This window comes from Patella vulgata, chromosome 9 (assembly GCF_932274485.2).
Source record: "Patella vulgata chromosome 9, xgPatVulg1.2, whole genome shotgun sequence".
Taxonomy (NCBI): Eukaryota; Metazoa; Mollusca; class Gastropoda; family Patellidae; genus Patella; species Patella vulgata.
Window position 1 is genome coordinate 25820599 of NC_065887.2, and position 20896 is coordinate 25841494.

The following is a 20896-nucleotide window of genomic DNA, read 5'->3' on the forward strand; positions in this document are numbered from 1 at the left end:
TTTTAGAGAGGTGCTGTAATTAATTTGAACATATACTAGCTTTAATTGTTTTTCAATAAAGTCTATTTTAATGTCTTACTGTAGATGACAACGCTATGTTTTTCTAAGAAAGACATTATTCATAGCCATGGTATTTTCGAATAAATATTGCACCGTATATATTGTATTTGTTAATTATGATTACCACCTAAATACTTTTGATGAAGTGAGGAAGCATTGCAAAGAATGGTCATATTTTAAAACTTAACTAAGCTAACTCTTGTCCTTGTTTGTCCCAATATAAAGTTACCATAATTTCAGACTAATCTAGCAAGGCTAGATATTGTAAAACTCGCAGTCGTTGCTTCAGGAACATGCCCCCCCCCCCCCCCGTACTCTTTTATTGTATTATCTTATGTTCATAAAATGATGCCCGGTGTCAACATGTCCTTTTTCCGAAAAAGGAAAAATGGGAATCCAGTAGGCGTACGCATTTAATATGTAATATCTGGTAAATTGTATAGTCTTATAATGGTCTGTGAGTAAATGGTATATAACTCACCCCTATGCATGAACATCGGGTTCAAGATGGTACTGAAGATATGTTTAATTGTCTAAAGCACATTTTTCTGCAGTTTATGTTGCTAAATATAAATCAATAAGGCAACTACAAATAATTTTTAATTTCAGATCGATTCCAACACTTTGATAAATTATTGGACGGACCTGTCACTGCAGATAGTGAGTGTAGATGGGTTTGGCATAATCTACGAAACATGTTAGCCTGACATTCACTTGCACCATCTTCCAATTAAAACAGCCATACACGTCCATTAAACGATTGAAGATAACACTGGACTCTTGGCGAAATCGTAGGACATAGACCTTTGTGTAACCATGAACATATTGTAAAGAAGCACCCACTAAAAACTGAAAAATAAATTCTCATGACCTTGTTCTGTAATTGCTAAAACACGTTTTCCAAAAATGTCTGATTTCCTTTAGTCTTGTAGATTTAAATGTTTAAATGTGGAACCCCGTAATGTTTGTTCTTTGACAAATCATGATTACCTGAAGTCAATGGAATGGGATCATTACACTGAAAGGTTTATTATTATGTTGGCATTTAGCAATGACATGGATTTTGCGCTATGGAACTTTTGATGTTCAAAATGAACAAGGAAAACTGTTGTGTTATTTCCGTATTGCATTTGTGTTTCGTTTTATTAAAATAGTAGTTAAGAGATATTGGACTCGATGACACTATTTATATTTTATATGGAGTGATCTAGATTTGGGCTCGCGAATTTGGTCGTGAGACTGCATGAACTCATATGTTTATTGAGGTCAAGCATGAAATTAAAATGGCATACGAATAACGACGTGGAACACAAATTTATTCCATATTTCCACACTAAAAGATAAAAATAGCCCCTATACACAGTATTTGGTTTATTCATGGTTATAATGACGCATGAAGTGGGCTTTTAACGTCCTTCCTACTTAGACCGTCATACCCTATACATTGTGCTATGAGGGAAATTGTACATGGACAGCTGCTGCCAAGGTTGTTTTTGTGTGTATGCTTACTAGTAGACGGATGAACCTCAATTTATTACACCACCCGAACGACTAGACTTAATTCCTTGCTAGGCCTCCAGTCCTGCACAAACAATCATCCGGAGGATTTATCTCGGTCAACACCTGGACTGGACTCAGGACCTGCTTTTAAGTGAGTCATAACCTGAACTATCATTGTCAACTCAAACTATATCTACCGTTTACTTTAGTTACCAACACCTTGTTTGTAAGATACAAAGAGTTTTCTGGGAAAGCCTGTATTTGGCCTGTGACGTAATCATCACAAACACGATAAACCCACCGAGAGAGACTGCGTCAATTGATCCAAAATATGATTTAAAAAGAACTGCCCTGATTGTACATAAAAGAGTTTTCAGATAATCTATTTGGGTAGTTTTATCTGTAGTTGTTTTGTAACCGTAAACTGTCATTTTAACTTTGAAATAAAGAAATAGTCATATCTGCCAATTAGTGGTTTTAAGCTGAAAGTAAAAACAGAAGTAAAAAAAAAAATCTGATTTCGATTATACCATCAACTGTAATAGATTAATAGTAACATTAAAGAAAAATATTTCATGTTTTTTCAAATTCGCAATAGTAAAAATCCATTGAATCGAAAGAGATTAATGAATTCGTGCCGATTCCAATGTAATTCTTGATTATTCTCCACGAGTTTGAATACAGGCCATCTTTAAGGCACGTCCTTATATAGGAGACGCAACGGTTTTTCACGGCTTTACTAGCTGCCACCAAGTCGATATAAACCGTATAGATACAGGTATTACTCACCGCATTCCACTCTTTTATTGTCATTTCCAATGCTTTCTCAATTCTATAATCTAGTTCTCCTGTATCTCATTTCCAGAGATTTTAGTATTGTTACACATTTTCTTTTATGAACTTCCATTTGTAGCTGTGCCTAGCGTTTGGTATCTATAAGGTCGAGAGCTAAGTTATATTTGCTTGCGACATAGCAAGTACCAGTAACCTTATTCATCGTTATGAGCTTTTTAAACCAAATCTTAGACAGTCAAGTATGAGCAATGTTTACGAGACGTTAATTCAAGCGTATGTTTTGCGAGACTATAATTATATAGACCTTACGTGTAGTAACAATTCCTTCCGTTTAAGAGGCTCATTTTCCACACCATGCTAAAGACTTCCATTGTGCACAGTGTTGGGATTAGCCGTCACATTTTATATTAAAGACAGAAGGCGAGCTCCATATCTATTGCAATTTTAAACCAAATCTTAGACAGTCAAGTATGAGCAATGTTTACGAGACGTTAATTCAAGCGTATGTTTTGCGAGACTATAATTATATAGACCTTACGTGTAGTAACAATTCCTTCCGTTTAAGAGGCTCATTTTCCACACCATGCTAAAGACTTCCATTGTGCACAGTGTTGGGATTAGCCGTCACATTTTATATTAAAGACAGAAAGCGAGCTCCATATCTATTGCAATTTTAGTCTCAAGGCAGAGTCACATTAGGGCAAATCCAAGTAAATGTCATCAAGGATAAGTTATGTTAATTATTATTCCCGGTTCCGTCCTGGTCCAGTTTATTGTCAGCTGTGTTGAGAAGTGTTAGTCAGTTCGTAGGCCAAATCCTACATGGATAGGACGTCTTCTCAACTTTAGCATTTATCTGTAGGCCAACATACCAGTACATATAGGACATATTTACCGTTCACATGAAACAATATGGCCTTTTGATATAAAACTGTGACCCAGTCTTTAGCTTAAAAAAGCAGTCGTTTTTTCGGTGCCTTGAATCGGCAGGTCACGTCAATACGTGGCTCGTTTTTTTGATGCCAGTGGTGAAAAATTCCGGTCAAGTTCTGATTTCTACCACTTCTCCCCGGTCAAATCTTTGATAAAAAAAAATACGATCACGTAAAGTAATATGTGATAACTAGTACATATAACTAGTATATTTTACAGCATGACTGCGTATAGCATGGACAATGCTTCCTTTATAAATTTAAATAGGGTTCCTTCTTATCACCGATTCAACCTCACGAAAAAATCTGATGTCATTTAATTTTCATATGATTTTATATGTTGTGCTACAAATTTTCTTTCAAGACGGTGTTTAGATCACGTGAACCTATTATCCAATCAAGTTGTCTCTATAAGTATAATAAACTTCATTATGTGGTTCATTATAGGAACATTAAAACCGACCTATGTACGAACGCGAGGGGGGGGGGGGGGTCTTCTCCAACCTCGCGGGGTTTACTCCGGATTCCTCCCACATAAAAGGCCCATGCAACAGCGCTGAATATCAAAAGTAAGACGACTTGTCTGACAAACACTAAAATAGTAGCCTATAACTGGTGGAGATGTGTGTGGACATAGGTCACCATTAATTGGTGTAGAAACCAAGAAAACGGTTTAAATATATCTTTTCTGCCATGGTTTTGGTGAATATTCGTCATTTTGAGGCGGATGGATAAGAGGTTTGTTGAAATGTAGGCCGGACAGTTGCATGTATATTTTTATACTAATTCCAGTTTCTGTATCTCATACCTGCTTTTGAGCCAGAGGTTGCCACATGTTGCTCCATAGATGATATTAATATTAAAGTCAATGGGGAAATTAATGGTGATTTGTGTCCATGTATCTATCATGGACAAAACAAGATGGCGGTAGGTTAGTTTACGATATTGTGCAAAACTCCTAGAAAGTAAACGTCATCTATAAATTACATTTTTCCAAGATTAAAATAGAACGATCCCAATTTAAACATTAATTAGGGGAAATTGGCTGGATACACCTATAGTCATATATGACAGATGGTTAACTATAAGAAATAAATTCATCTATTGTTCTGATGCAAGCATTGACTCTTAGCAGAGGTATTCTCTTTGGTCCACGTTAAAGAAATCAGAATGTTGATGAGGTGGTTGTTTTGTACACAAAATCTTATAAACACTGAAAAGAGTTGACAACAGTATATGTTTTTGTTGACAAACATGTTGATGGGGTGGTTGTTTTGTACACAAAATCTTATAAACACTGAAAAGAGTTGACAGCAGTATATGTTTTTGTTGACAAACAAGTAAAATTACAGGAAACCATCTGGCAAATCTGCTACTAGAATTTTTTCTGTTCTTTAACATAATTATTGTAGCTAAATATAAAACTGAATCATTATCTGTAAGAAAATACTTTATTTTCTGTAAATGTAGTGTTTAAGTAGCGAATTTACAAAAGTATTAAACATGAACTGAAATCAATAGCAAGAAATGTGACATGGCTTCAAATTTTGTGATTTACTAATTTCTCTTGTATCTTCATGCAATTTTTATCTTCAATACAAACCCTGAAAACAAATGATGAAGCACATACAGAAACGTTAAATTAAAAGGTGGTAACCATCAGCGATATATTGCCAATGTAGTGGAAACAACTGTTTATGGATTACGGTTCTTTAACATACACTGTTAACAGCACACGAGCTGAACGAATTCCATCCTGCACCATTGGCAAGGAAGAACAAGCTTAAAAACAAGTCTGGGTAACTTTCTTGGCCAGCGTTTAATGAGCCATGCATCATATTCATTTGTAACATGGATGGGAAATCTTCCTTTGTTCTTTTCGTTGAATAAGCAGATTGTTTTCCCTCTAGTAGATTGGGTGGAGCTTAACTCTGCAATAAATAGACATGTTCAATGTCATTGTACACTTTTGCTGGTTTACACTAGTTTTAGTAGAAATCATATGGAGAAGTGGGATGGGTTTTCTGTGCAATACCAATAAGCATGTTGAGCAGTTGTCAATGTTACAAGTCATTTATAGCACGCTTCATTCGTTAACAGGTTTAACGCCTCGGCCTCTGGTTAAACCTGTTAACTCATGAAAGCCGTGCTATAAATATAACTTAAACCATCGTGTCCCTAGCACATACTATTGTTTACATAGTTGAACTCAAATATTTCTAAGATAAATACATATGTTTGTATGGAATCTTGAGACAAAAGTACACTATAACTTTCATCAAATTGAACGATCATTTAGGTGCTAAGAACTTTATGACCTCTGCTGGTTTTTGATAATATATGATATTGACGTTTCAACTCTGTATAAACTTATGTTAAGGCACGAACTGGCTATGATCTAATTAACCATGTAATTAATTCAATATATCATTTACGGGCTGCACATGATCTGTGTGCAACACTCGGCAGTGCAATTACAGATATCATAATCTGATAAATAAAAAATACCATATATGATGATCACTCTTAGCCATTTTCAATTATTGTCGTACGCTATATAAGCAGGAGTTTGCTAACAGTTAGGAGACGACTAAAGATGACTGGAGAGGAGGAGAAACGCACATACGTGACTTTTGAGCATATAAAGATGAAAAACCTGAAAAAACACGTGCAAACACAAACTCGTAAGGTCAATCGATGCAAGTTTGCTTAAACTGAACACGCACACGTAACTTGAACTGAAAAAACAAATTAAAATTGTTATTTTCATCTTTGTTAGAAAATGCCGCGCCTTTCAAATGTAGAACGTCTACGTGCTATAGGTAGGCTCTATGCTGGTCAGTCTGTGGTCACTGTTGCAAGAGCCTTTAATTGTTCATGCCAGACAATAATTATGAGAGTGCTTCAAACTGGAACTATTGCCGACCGCACAAGGGCGGGAGCGCCACGTGTGACGTCACTCCAGGAAGATCAAGCAATACGATTACGTCATCTTAGAAACAGATTTGTCACTGCAACCTCCACAAGTAGAGAGATGTTTGGTGGAAGGGTAACTGCACAAACTGTTCGAAATAGCTTGCAGGCTGCTGCTTGGAGGCCCTATAGGGACCAATATTGACACCTCTTCATCGCCGTAACCGACTTGTGTGCGCCACAAGACACATAAGATTTACTCAAAGACAGTGGTCTTCGGTTGTCTTGAGTGACGAATCTCGATTCACTTTGAGATTTGCCGATGGCAGGGTCCGAGTGTACCGCAGACGAGGTGAACGTTACGCTCAAGTATGCGTCAGAGAAGTTGACCGATTTGGTGGCGGCAGCGTCATGGTTTGGGGTTCTTTTTGTGCACATGGACGTTCTCCTCTTGTTGTTGTCCAAGGGAACTTAAATGCTGTCCAGTACAGGGATCAGATTTTGCAACCTGTTTATGCAGAGACATGGACCTGGACTAACGTTTCAACAAGACAATGCTCGACCCCATACAGCAATTGCTACCCAGAATTTTTTAAGAAATGCCGGTGTCCAAGTCCTGGATTGGCCGTCGCTTAGCCCCGACCTTAATCCTATTGAACACATCTGGGACGAACTGGGTCGACGTGTTCGTCAGCAAGTGAATCCACCACTGACGTTGCAGGACCTTCAACATGCTCTTGCTGAGCAGTGGCAACGTCTTCCTCGGGTAGTGTTTACTAATGTTCTGAGATCCATGAAAAGACGTTGTGTGGCAGTACGAGACGCTAGAGGAGGCCACAACCGTTACTAAACACTTTATTCCGATTGTTCTCCAAGTCTGTGAATTTCATTTTGGGGGGTACTGTGACATCACGAGACTTATTCTTGCTTTCTGTTGATGTCGAGGTCGTCTGTGCACAACATAACACTAAAATAGTTGCCTTAAACCAAATATTAAAAATCTAGTCCCAAAAATCCCGAGTGTCAAGTTTTTAATTTGGCTGAGTATAGTTGTGTACCGTCTTGATGTGTTCCTCTTGTAGTCTAGTTCCCGATGTAGTTTAATTCATGTTGTATGTATGTAAATGTAGCTGTTTTATATACCTATTGTAAATAAATCATATATTTATCACTAAAATAGTGTTACGATCTATAGCGTATTGTTCACAGATTCAATACACAAAAGACTAGCGTGCATAGGCCATGTCTTTAAATCCAATAACAGACTCAGTATTCCGCCATGCTGTACATTGCCATTACACATACATATTAAATAGGAAGACTCACCTTCACATGTTTTTGTCTGTATCGTCAGCCCACATTCAAACATTCACCGCCTATATATACGCATACACGTTATTAGGAAGACTCATCTTCACATCTTATTGTTTTGTTTGCATCGTCAGCGCTCATTCAAACATTCACCGCCACAGTAAATCTGCGACGCGCATGCGTTACCTTAATCCAACAGTATAACTTTGTGAATTGACAGATACAAGTTATCCTGGAATGTTACAGGTTTTTTGAGTAATAATACAATTTATATCGTGATAAACAGATTAAATCTGCATATATACCGACGTTTCTTTCAAAAGATAGAAATGGAACTAAAACAATCGATTTTTTGGTGAAAATACGAGATATTTATATCAGGTCACAAATATTTTTGTGATAATACGGATAACTTCGTTCAAATAATATTTTTGCAGTGTGCATTAACAGCAAACGACATTATAATTTGATCTGGTAGTAATCTTAAGATAACATTTTTCTGTTAAATTTCGCTATTTATACAAAGATACAGCAAATAAATTAGTAATGGGTTTCAAATTCAATTATAAATAAAAGAAAAACAGTTGTTTACAAGCGTCCGACATAAAACAGCGTACGGTGATTTTGTGTTCTTTTTTTTATTATTGTTTACGGTACGGAAGCCCTGGTAAACCATGTATGTGATATTTTTCTTTGATATCATTCTCCTATCCAATACACGCGATAAACGGCGATAGACAACAAATCTGAGTATTGTTTGGTGAGAGAGTTATCTAAATATTGACCAATTTACCAGATACGCTTCAGATCCACCCAGTACGAAGACTTTGTAATGGATTTCAAATCGAGCTATATAAAATACGAAAAGTGACTTTTTAAATATACTCTTTATCCATATAACGTTCAGATATTTATATGTCTCATTATACCGGAATGCCAGTATCCGATTATGATGTAAATTTTCATATCTATGGTGTGCAATGCGATTGGGATAATTTTGCTCGGGCAGCGGCGCTTGCGTCTTCTTTTTTCGACTTCCAACTGCCAATGTTTCTTTCAGTTTGCACCATTATGACTTGTCAGCACACAGTTCAATCTCATGACAATAATGAGAACGGGGCTTGAAAACTCCCGAAAGGTTCTAACTCTAGTAGTCAAACTCAGGACATGCTAGCCAGGACTCCAGTACCTACCGCTCGACAAATCTTGGCACTTGTAGAAAAACATGTTGGACCTCTGAATAAATTTCTAAAATGGCAAAGCTCATATACAGATAATATTTGCCGACCAGCTTCCTTAAATAAAATTGGGATTAAGTGTTCAAGAAAGAGAAATCATTTTCTGTCTTGTATATTTAGACATGCCTCACTACGAATCGACTTGGTGGAGATTTACTTAGCGGCAATGATCACCGACAATTTCATTTAAGCTCAACTGCTTTACATACATAACATGGCCATACAAAAACTGTTTGTTACTACCAGGGTAATTACAAACTTTGGTAATAGCCATTAATATAACGGTAACCACGATAGCCAAATGTAGAAACGGGTTTTGGTATCGTGTTATTTAACGGAAGGATGGGTATAAAGACTTATCACCTCGGAAAATATATAACACCCAACGAAGCATTTATAGATAACACATTACATTAAATGATTGTTTTCTATTTACGTGCAGAAAATGAAAACACGCAGCGATTTGTCGATATGGCCCATCATCTTATGATTTAAGTGCTTCACACCAAATTGGATAAAACAAAAATCCGTAAAAAGTGTGCATATAAAACTCTGATAAAGTATAGAGTCTCGTCGTCGCAATCATGCAAATGAAACAAAAATGTCTTAAGTTTTCAAATCACCGTGTTACTCGTTCAGACATACTGTCGTTTTCAGATCTCTTGTGACATATACTTTGCCAAGGACATTTGGAGTTTTAAGTTAAGAATAATGCCCATAATCTGAAATTCGGCACGGTTGTGTCTTATGTCACAATGAACAATTTCGCCGAGTTTCAAAACAAATCGTCCGAAAATAATGTCGTTCATCACATTTACAGGATTACATTAATTTGAACTTAAATGGTCCGATAACTCTGCGTTATCTGATCTACAAATTCTAAATTTCGATATGGTACTTCACATGCCAAACTGATCAATACCACCAAGTTTTGAAACATGTCAAGAACCGAGATATGCGATTGACAATTTAATATCGAAATGACCAATACACCCGATAAGAAACCTCATCTCTCGACCCTGCGTGTCACGAGGTAAATGCTGCTACTATATAGTTCCATATGGCAAAGTACGAATCAGATACTACTTAAATAAGCAAAACTGCCAATTGTGTCATCAAAACAATGATTGATTATTTTATTTATTACATTTCTGCCACATCCAACTACAATTATCTACAAATCATTTCTTCATTTAAATCGAGGCGTTAAAAGCTGGCCTTTCCCCCGACATTATTCTGAATTTTAATTAGGTTCCTTATGTAGCCGAAATGACCAATACACCCAATAGCTTGAAACATACCATACACTTTCCAAATATTAAGATATGAAATATAAAACGACCATCACGATCATTCTTTTTCTTTACGATTAGAAGATTCTGAAATTCGATATGGTTCTTTCATATAGACCCTGTAGTAAATGCAGACCTAAATTGGCGATTGAACAATTGTGAATGTCGGTGGATTTTTTTCTTATCACGGTCCCTGTAAATTCGAAATGCCAAAAGTACTGTAGTGCTTGCGAGATGAGACTATCACGAACGCTACGCTTAATTTCTTCTGTTTAAAGACATATAAATGACTTGTAACACTGACACCTGCTCAACATGCTTGTTGTTATTGCACAGAAAACCCACCCACTCTATATGATTCTACTAAAACTAGTGTAAACCAGCAAAAGAGTGCAATAACATTGAACATGTCTAGTTATTGCACGGTTAAGCTCCACCCAATCTACTAGAGGGAAAACAATCTGCTTATTCAACGACAAGAACAAAGGAAGATTCCCCGTCTATGTTACAATAATATATATTGTATCCAAGTACGACGCTGGGTTTAAAGCTTTAACTAAATGGATAAGTTGGGAAAAAAACAGTAATTCTGAAACATAATTTCAAACGTTTGACAACATAAAAACCTATTACTGATACTTTCCCTGAAGGGACAATAGACAATAACGATAGGGGTATTTCTTGTGGAAAGTTTATATAAGGATAATAACGTTCATTATTATATAATGATTTTTGGCAACAAAAAATATATTCATTTCTGCGCCATTAATGGACGCTTTGTGTAACACTTTTTAGTGTTCGGGTCACGGATAGATCACTAATGCAGTCTTATTGGATTTTAGTTGCGTTTTGTTCCGCGACAACTTCAAATTTAACTATTTTAAGAGTTGAGTTTGTTCACAAATATGTCTGAAAATGTTCTTCTATTTAAAGGCAGATTTAAAGAGATAAAGCAAACGCCGACTTTACTGGAGATTTCCAGAGATCATGGTTTGTGTTTTTAAAAATTTAATTGTGTCTCATCAAGAGTGTTGTTTAATCTAACATAACATTTAAAAATCAAAATTATGTGATGCTTGAATGTAATCAAACGCTTTCTATGCATTGCGTCATAGATTTTTCGAACTCATTAGCCTTGCTTATGTCTACTTGTTTCCTGGGTAACAGGTTGCACGCCCTCTCTCACACTAAAGTCATGACTAGATTACTGCACCAGACTTGGTATGACCTTGAGGGCGAATAACCCCCGTCGACAAATGTTTAATTAACCAAATCTCCTAAGAACGGAATTGCTTAGTGATAGCTTGCTTCTGGGTGTGCATCAGATACAGTCCAAAGCATGTACTCTTGTGAAAAAGGGTGGTAGGCATTGGGTTATGCTGAATAGATCAGAAACAGATACATATATGGATATAATATCAATATGTGTTTTACCGCTCTGTTAGTTTTGTTAGATACTGAACTAGCTGTACCTTACACGCACTTTGGACATTAGCCACGCATTGGATGGTAGATTGAATTTAATTATTGGATTTTGTTGAATCAAATTAAAACCTTAAAAAACTTATAAACCCCGTGTACAGCTCTGACAACCAGTAGGTAACAGTTGTAAGTGTGTAGCATCTAAATTCCTCGCTTTCGCGGTTAGCTACACGAAAACACGGCAAATCGGCGGTCTGTAGACATATTGTCAACAAAACAAAGAATCCTTTAGATCAAATATTTATCGATATGTACCAGACACAATGTAAATTAATCACCATCATAAACTTTCGCCTACATAAATACGAATATTTAAATAGGTTTATTTTATTCCATTTTATGCATGGAATATAATGAATATGGTTTCTTTAATTTTTAATGGTTCGGAACTCACACAAGACGAATGCGCAGTCATCATTATCGGCGAATTAATCAAAGTACTAAACCGTGTAGTTTTATGAACGCAGTTCTTTCTGGGTGTGGAGGAATATAAGCGCAAAGAAAATAAACGTCGGTTAGGTGAACGAGTGGTTTAACGCATGCACTCTACTTCGTAATGTCATTCGATTTATAGTCACATTATGTAGGCCTACAATCCAAAGTGAGACAGAAACGTAATTCCATTGAATTCAAACTGCCATGGGTTCTTATACTTGAACACTAATCTACCCACAGGCGACCCGAAATATTCCGGTCGAAAGACTACGTACCATATGCTCTGCTACTGCAAGCAAAGCTCAAAGTGGCTTTCATTTTTTCACGCCAACAAAAAACTGTCCAATAGTTGTCATATATTTTATTTCAAAACGGTGTAATAACATGTAACAAAGTGAAAATTCCAATCTGATTAAAACACAGATCTATATTTCGTATCTTTTTTTTATATATACTTTCGATGGGCTCTACTACATAAAGATCTGACCGTTTAAAGTGGAAGGTCGCGTCAGAGGCCATACGAACGGCTTTAGACCCTGTGACGTCAGGCATTTGATTAACCAATTAACGTTGATGTTTCTAGTGGGAAACCCACAGCTCCGTGCACCTCACGCCCAAAACTCGCCGTAACGGACCGTTTCATTTGCTAATCCCCCACGTCATCCAGAACGCGGGTTATATAACTACTCTTCCCGACCCTAGTGTAGTAAAGACAAGTAGAACGAAATTTTGAACTATAAAAAACGAAATAGGATCTGTGTTTTAATCAGATTGCGAAAATTAGTCTAAAGGCTTCGTTCTTTGAAATTGTGGTGGTGATAAAATAAATGGCAAACAGATTTCAGTAATTAAAACTGGTTTAGTTTGTGGGTATGTTTTCAAGGAAATACCCACATTATTTATCAGGTTGTGGTGGTGACGAGCTTGTGTACCAATCCCCTTGTTATAAACCCGCTTATACCTCAGACGTAAATGTAAGTCGTTTATGTAGTTTTCCAGCGAGTTGTTAAATTGTACAGGTAATTGTTGACTTTCAATTATCATTTTGCATTGTCGGTGGGACCGGAATAAAAGCCCATGAACGAACCTCTTTGCAAACCATATCGAATAGTTGAGTTTATCAGGTAATACAATCAAACACAAGGGAAGAGTTGCGTACCGGTAACCCTTATGTTTTGCCATCGTTTTTGTGCTAAACTGATTCATATTTTGAGATAGGCCATATATTTATATTTCTCGTTTGATTTTCATACATAAACGTGGTCTTCTTTAAAGCATAGTGGTATATGGTAGTTTTGTACGGAAGCGCATATGGGGTCATGAAAATTGTGTAGGTCTCGAGATCATGCGACACTTTCTCGAAATCCCTTGTTCACATGGTAATTTTCTCAAGATCTTAATTTAATGTTCTCGAGAGACTCCCTGATAATTTTCGTGGGATAGCTCTATCCCGTGTTAACATTCTCGGGAATTCGAGTTAATGTTCTCAAGATAATGACATACTGAGTAAATTTTCTCGAGATCTCGAGTTGATATTGAGAGACTACTAGATGGACAAATAAACAGACGGGCAGGGATAAAAATCAATAGAGACAATCCACTTTCCTCATACCTAAACTGAAAAGAAACTGTATTTTCCATAGTCTACAAGAAAATGTACAATTCGTGGACAGATAAAGTCCCAAACCGACAGAAACGTTTTAAATTCGAAAGGTTTCATCGTCTTATGGCCCCAAGGCTTCACGCCAAATTTGAAAATCAAAACCCTACCGCGTTAGCAATAGCTTTATATTATGTGTGAAGCTTTGAATTACAGACTTGCTGGTTTGATTATTTTACTTTAATGTGTGGGCGACGTTTTATTGAAACTGTCATATTTTGCATGATTTTCAGACCATATTTCATTCAGAATAAAGCTAGTGACCCGAATGCTTCGCGGCAGAATTTAAAACAAAAATTTTGAAAAACTCTGGGCTCTATCGCTTCTACAAGGTTTTCAACGAAAGAGGAATAACGACATAACCAAAAGTCACAGAGCGCTGCAAATCAGTAAGGTTCATTCTCTAGTGCCAACAATCCTTCCAAAATTCTAACGTCTATCCGTTTACAAGGATAAATCCTATGGAACTCTGTTCATGACACTAGTGCTTCAAAAGAAAATTGAAAGACAGCCCACGCAGTATGTATTTCTCAACATCAGATTATCCGAAACGAAAAGTCGGATGTTGAATAAATTGAATAAGGATCTAGCATCCTTCAAGAAATCTAATCTCTACCGAATTCACGTACTTATTCGGATAAATAATATATTTCTGTGGCAAAAAACCTTACATTGCTACAAATCAACAGGGGTCACCCTTGTCGCAGAATACTGAATATCGATAATCCCGTTTAAAATGGTTTCAAAGAATGGAGAGTAACTTCGGAACGGAAGATCGCTGAGCACTGAATATCAACAGCGTTCATCACCCCAATGCTTCACACAAAATTTAAAAACTGTAAGCTCTATCGTGCTAATAAGGTTTTCATGAAGGGGGGGGGGGGGGTAAACTCCGAAACGAAGGGTCGTGAAAATACGTTAAAAACTACTCGTACACATAAAAATACCAGAGATCTCAAGACAATTTACACAGGATGGCAAGATCAAGAGAACATTAACTCGAATTCTCAAGATCGTTAACACAGGATGGAGGAATCTCGAGAAAATTATTATAGGATGACCCCAATGCTTCAGACCAAATTTGAAATAAATCCGTTAAAAACTGTAAGCTCTATATATCGTGCTAATAAGGTTTTCAGGAACGGTGGGGGGATAAACTCCGAAACGAAGGGTCGTGAAAATACGTTAAAAACTACGCGTACACATAAAAATACAAGATATCGATAGAAAATTTACAGAGGATGGCAAGATCAAGAGAACATTAACTCGAATGCTCAAGATGGAGAATCTCGAGAAAATTATTAGTGTATTTCGAGAACATTAAATTGAGATCTCGAGAAAGTATCACAGGATCGTAGGATCTCGAGGTCTTTTACAGAATTTTGCATAACCCCTATGAACGCGATAGAGACTTAGACCTACGTTTTAACGGATTTCCGATACGTAGTGTTCTGCGAAAAGGATGAACCCTGTTGATTTTCGGCAATGTAAGATTTTCTGTTAATATTACTTGTCCGGAAGGCTTATGAACACGATAGAGATTAGATTTCTTGAAGGATACATAATTATGCAACTGACCCCCGAAAGGTACAGCGCCTTTCACTGCGAAACTCAATGCAGTTACACTTTCGCTTTATCCAAAAGCTGTAATTAATTCAAAATTGCCGGATCAAATCCCTAGCTTTATTTTTTTAATATGGTCTGAGAACCATGTACAAAATGACATTTTCAATATAGCGACGACCACACATTATATTGAAATTTAAGAAGCAAATTCGCATTCAAAGCTATTGTTAAGGCGGTAGGGTTTTGTTTTTCAAATTTGATGACACGTCTCTCTACTTACTGATAAAAGATCCGTCGGAAAGTGCGAAAATAATGGATTCGGATATCGAGAAAATCAACGTTTGGTCAAAAAAATGGCTGGTTTCCTTCAACCCCACAAAACAGAATCACTAACAATATCTATCAAACCACACAATAACATACCACCACTTTTTATGGATACTGTTAAAATAAATGATGTGCAAAACCACAAGCACTTGGGTCTTTTCTTCCAACACAAACTTAAATGGGATATCCACATAAATAATATTTGTAATAAAGTATCAAAATTAATCAATTGTTTAAGATCCCTAAAGTACAGGCTAAATAGAAAATCTCTTTGCATAATTTACAATTCTTATATACTACCGCATTTCGACTATGCGGACATTATTTGGGACAATTGCACTGATCACCTAGTGAACCAACTAGAACACCTTCAACTTGACGCCTTACGCACTATTTGTGGGGCTGTAAAGGGAACTAGCCACCGTTTACTCTATCTGGAAACTGGTATTATTCCTTTGAATGAAAGAAGAAAAAGACATAAATTACAGACAATATATAAAATTATTAATGGAATGGTTCCAAATTATTTATCCAACCACATTAAATTAAAAACATCTCCATATAATCTTAGAAGTAAACCAGAATTAGATGAAATATTCTGCAAAACATCTCTCTATTACAATTCATTCTTTCCATCAGCTATCCGACTCTGGAACAGCCTAGATCCGGCCATAACAAATGTCTTATCACTCTCAAAATTTAAACAAGAACTCTCTAAACGTGATCCGAAAATACCTCTCTTTTATTATATTGGCAAACGTAAAAATCAAATTATACATACTAAACTAAGACTAGGCTGCAGTAATCTAAATTTTCATAAATTTACAAGACATATTTCAAACACCCCCGAAAGTTTATGTGGTAATATAATAGAAGATCCTTATCACTATCTCCTTGTATGTTCCTTGTATTCAGATGCTCGCCACAGAACAATCGACACTTTACCTCATACACAACAAAACACTAAAGTGCTACTATATATATGGATCGGAAACACTATCATACAACGAAAACGTGTCAGTATTTAACGGGGTCCATAATTTTATTGAACAAACCGAAAGATTTAGATTTTAAAAAATATCTGATTTTAATTATTTCAAACTTATGTTTACATGTAAATATTTTTATTGGGTTATGTGTACATATATATATATATATAATTTCCTTTTATCTATTCTTTTTTCTTCTTTATTTTCAAAATATTGTAATATTATGTAATTTATTGTAACCGGGAGAGGGGTTTATATAGGCTTTGCCTGTTCCCCAATCCCCTCAGTTTTCTGAATAAATATTGTTTATATATAAAAAAAAAAATTTGATGTGAAGCACTGGGGCCATAAGACTGTCGGTTTTGAAGTTTATCTGTCCGTCAATTTTACAATTTCGTGCAAACTATGGAGAATACGGTTTCCTTTTTCAGTTTTAGTGTGAATAAAGTGGATTTTCATTTGTAATCGTCTGTCCATCTACCCGTCCCTCAATAATTTCCTGTTAACACCATAGAGTTTCGGACGTATTGGGCTTTTTTTTTATCAAAATTAGTGTAAAGCATAGGAGAATGAATGAACCCTCTCAATTATTCGTTCATCAGTTGACAGTTTTCCTTTTTAACAAATCTTAAGTATATTTTATTTTTATTTTTAGGGACTTTTTTTTTTCAAATTTTGTTTGAACATTGGGTCCATGCTTGCTTCACAACGTGAAGACACTATGATACTGTTTCGGGAAAACTGTAGATATGGGGACATTATCATATGTTGTCAAGATCTCGATAATATTAACTCGAAATCTCGTGAAATTTACACAGGATGTCAATATCTCGAGAACTTAACTCGAATTCTCGAGATCTGTCGGTTTTGAAGTTTATCTGTCCGTCAATTTTACAATTTCGTGCAAACTATGGAGAATACGGTTTCCTTTTTCAGTTTTAGTGTGAATAAAGTGGATTTTCATTTGTAATCGTCTGTCCATCTACCCGTCCCTCAATAATTTCCTGTTAACACCATAGAGTTTCGGACGTATTGGGCTTTTTTTTTATCAAAATTAGTGTAAAGCATAGGAGAATGAATGAACCCTCTCAATTATTCGTTCATCAGTTGACAGTTTTCCTTTTTAACAAATCTTAAGTATATTTTATTTTTATTTTTAGGGACTTTTTTTTTTCAAATTTTGTTTGAACATTGGGTCCATGCTTGCTTCACAACGTGAAGACACTATGATACTGTTTCGGGAAAACTGTAGATATGGGGACATTATCATATGTTGTCAAGATCTCGATAATATTAACTCGAAATCTCGTGAAATTTACACAGGATGTCAATATCTCGAGAACTTAACTCGAATTCTCGAGATCTTTAACACAGGGTGGGGCAATGTCTGGAAAATTGGGATCTTGAGAAAAATACCATGTGATAACGGTATCTCGAGAAAGTATCACAGACTCGCAGGACCTCGAGATCTTCTACAAAATTTTGCTTGACCCCTATACGCTTCCGTATTTGCGTACACACTATGTTTTTAAATACGATTAGGTAGATAATTAGTCCGGTGCCAGTAAAGAAAATGGGTCAACATTATTTGATAAATTAAACTGACTTACAAGTAGTACTACTTGTCTTCATATAGACTTATTTGTTTCGAAAACATCATGTCGAGGTGGCCATATTTGAAATGAAATGGGGTTTAACATCCTTCTCTGCTGCATATATACTAGGCTAATGAAAACGGGTTCATACCATACAGTGTGCTATGAGGGGAATTTTGCCCTGGCAGCGGCGCAACGGTCTACTCTTATAACAAATTCGAACTATCGGGCTCTTTTAGATGCGCGTCAGTGTGTACACGGGACTTTGGGTTATTCGTTCCATCCGAACGACTAGACACTGTCCTTAATTGTATCCAATTTTTTTTAAAAATTGCGATTAGAAAATACAGCCTTACCAATAAACATTTCACACAAATCAAGAATGTAGTGCGTGTTCAAGCTAATATACGGACGGTGGTTTAAACCATTAAGGATAAATAGAGAATCCTGTTCTTATCTCTCTGATATCAGATATACTAAAACAAATCGATAAAGTAAATAAATCCGGGAGCTCTGCAGCGAATATATTTTTCTTTCCCGGTGATTGTTGATGTATTTGACAAGAAAAGGCCAATGAGAGATTTTATTGTTTTACTCCATTTCATTTTTATACGAATAGAAAAAACGAGAAAGCAGGATGGGTGTGTGTGTGTGTTTTAACGTCCACGCAACACAAACTAGGTCATTTCGGATATAACATGATTCAATTTTATTTCAATAATTCGCTGGCGCGCATGTATCTTTACAGTGGGATGAAATCGGAGGTTCCGGAGAAAACCCACAAGGTTGGATCAGCAACCCTACTCGTTGTCACGTACAAGCGGGGAATCGAAAAGATGCCACCTGACCGAATGACAGACCTCGTGATGTAACGCGCGCACGTTACCATTCGGCCACCCAACCCCGCACTATCATGTCAAAACTTAAAATACCCCAAACTTCTCTCAGAATAAAGTATATTGACTGAAATTTCGATATATTTATTTTTCATTATCTATTTTTTGAACTATTATAGCAAGAACCGTCAGCTCTGTATCTTAATCAAAGGCAATGCGAAATCGAAAACTAAAATATGGTTCATTTTCTATGACATGTGTAATACTAGGGAAGTTTGTCCAGAAAGTAGCATTTTCTTCCAAATTCCTACCCTTTATATCAAATTCTAAGGCTATCTTAAGCCCACAGCTATAGGTACACCTTAAAAACATGCATTGGTGCAATCGGAACTTGCCCTGACATTCTCGCTAGCGAGGCCCCTGAAAAGCGAGAAGAACATTTTAAAGTACCGCGATTCTTCTCGGGCTGGGACATCCTAACCATTGGATTATGATTATGGATCCTAACCATTGGATTATGATCAACGGTCAATCGACTATATGGATGTTTTCTCGATGCTCGCCTTGAGAAGAACTACTTTGGTGTATTGTGTAGCAGTATTGTCTAATAACAAAATATATATTTCCAGAGAGTGCATAGTAATTTTATATTTTTATGATTGATCCTTATCTTACATCCAGATGCACTTCCTCCATTGGTTCTTACCGCAGATTTGGGGTGTTTTATCAAAAGAAATATCAGTATCCCGAAATAAAGTTTGGGCAAAATCTAAAAGTTAAGTAGGACATAATCGATCATAACTAGTATAGTAACACTTCAAAGTTCGATTACCGAATTCGACGAAATCGAATAACAGCAAGTGGAATTGGCATAACCAACATTGGAAGTGTTATCAGATATTCCGGTAGGGTGTTAAATAGTAAGTGGTCGGGAACCGCACCAAACACAAACAATTACACAAGACAACCCCGCGGACATGACACAATATACAACAAACACATTGTGACATATCAGAACAATTGAACGGATCGGGGGAGGGGGGGGGCTAAATGTAATACTCGTTCATGTTTAATTTAAATATTCTTACCAAACATTTCACCCTTTAAATAAGTTGGCTTGTACATGCATTTTGCAAGGGTTTTATTTATAGAAAAAAAGGTGAACACTCACCCGTCTCCTTCAACTTAATTCCAGGAAGAGCAAACGTTTTTGTACAATTGTTTTATCTCCACGATGTCACTTTCTGTCTGTATCGTTAATAAAGAATAGCCATCCACTTTGCAGATACTTAAGAAGAAACTACTCGATGTAAGAATAATAACTTGGTTCCCACTCTCAAAATCTATGGCAGCTCTACGTGGGCTAAATTATTTTCAATTCCGATCATACAGTAAAATGCAAAATAATAATTCGACGTCGCAATAAAAATTTACGTTTTAAAATGACAAATATATAAGCGTGGGCCGTGGATGAAAACAAATCTTAAATCTCTTTCTATAAACTGTTTCTAGATATACCGTAAGGCGTGTTAAGTCTCATATTAGACACGCGATTGGCCCCGCCCTTATTGCCTTTCATGGACTTGCAATGTAATTCCTACGTGGGTGTTGACATTTTTCCATATAAAAGTCGTGAGTACCGACATTGAATGGGCATCATCAAAATAAAATGGGTTGAGTACAAAATCTGGTTCCAAAATCGATAGGAGAGGCAATAATTGCTACCTCATGTGAGGAACAAGAAAGCTTCGGCGTTAGTAATTTTATTTCCACACATCATCAATATGAGTAAAATTGGCAAGCTAGATGGCTTGTCATAACTTGTTGGGGTAATTCAGACAGTATACACATTAGCTGCTTGTATGAGCGATTGATCAGAAACAGGCGTAATGGAATTAAAGGCTAATTCTTTGATTGTCTGTGTGAACATAAGGTTATTTTACTGAAAGAAAACAGAGAAAAAAA

General features: G+C 36.3%; 1 non-coding gene across 1 annotated transcript in view; it reads right to left on the reverse strand.

Moving 5' to 3' along the window:
* Positions 1-20395, reverse strand: part of LOC126832481 (uncharacterized) — a 98905-nt gene extending 78510 nt beyond the window's left edge. The window contains exon 1 of the transcript XR_007684723.2: positions 20103-20395. This is a non-coding gene — a transcript (uncharacterized LOC126832481). The remainder of the gene's footprint in view (positions 1-20102) is intronic.
* Positions 20396-20896: the final 501 nt, after the last annotated feature.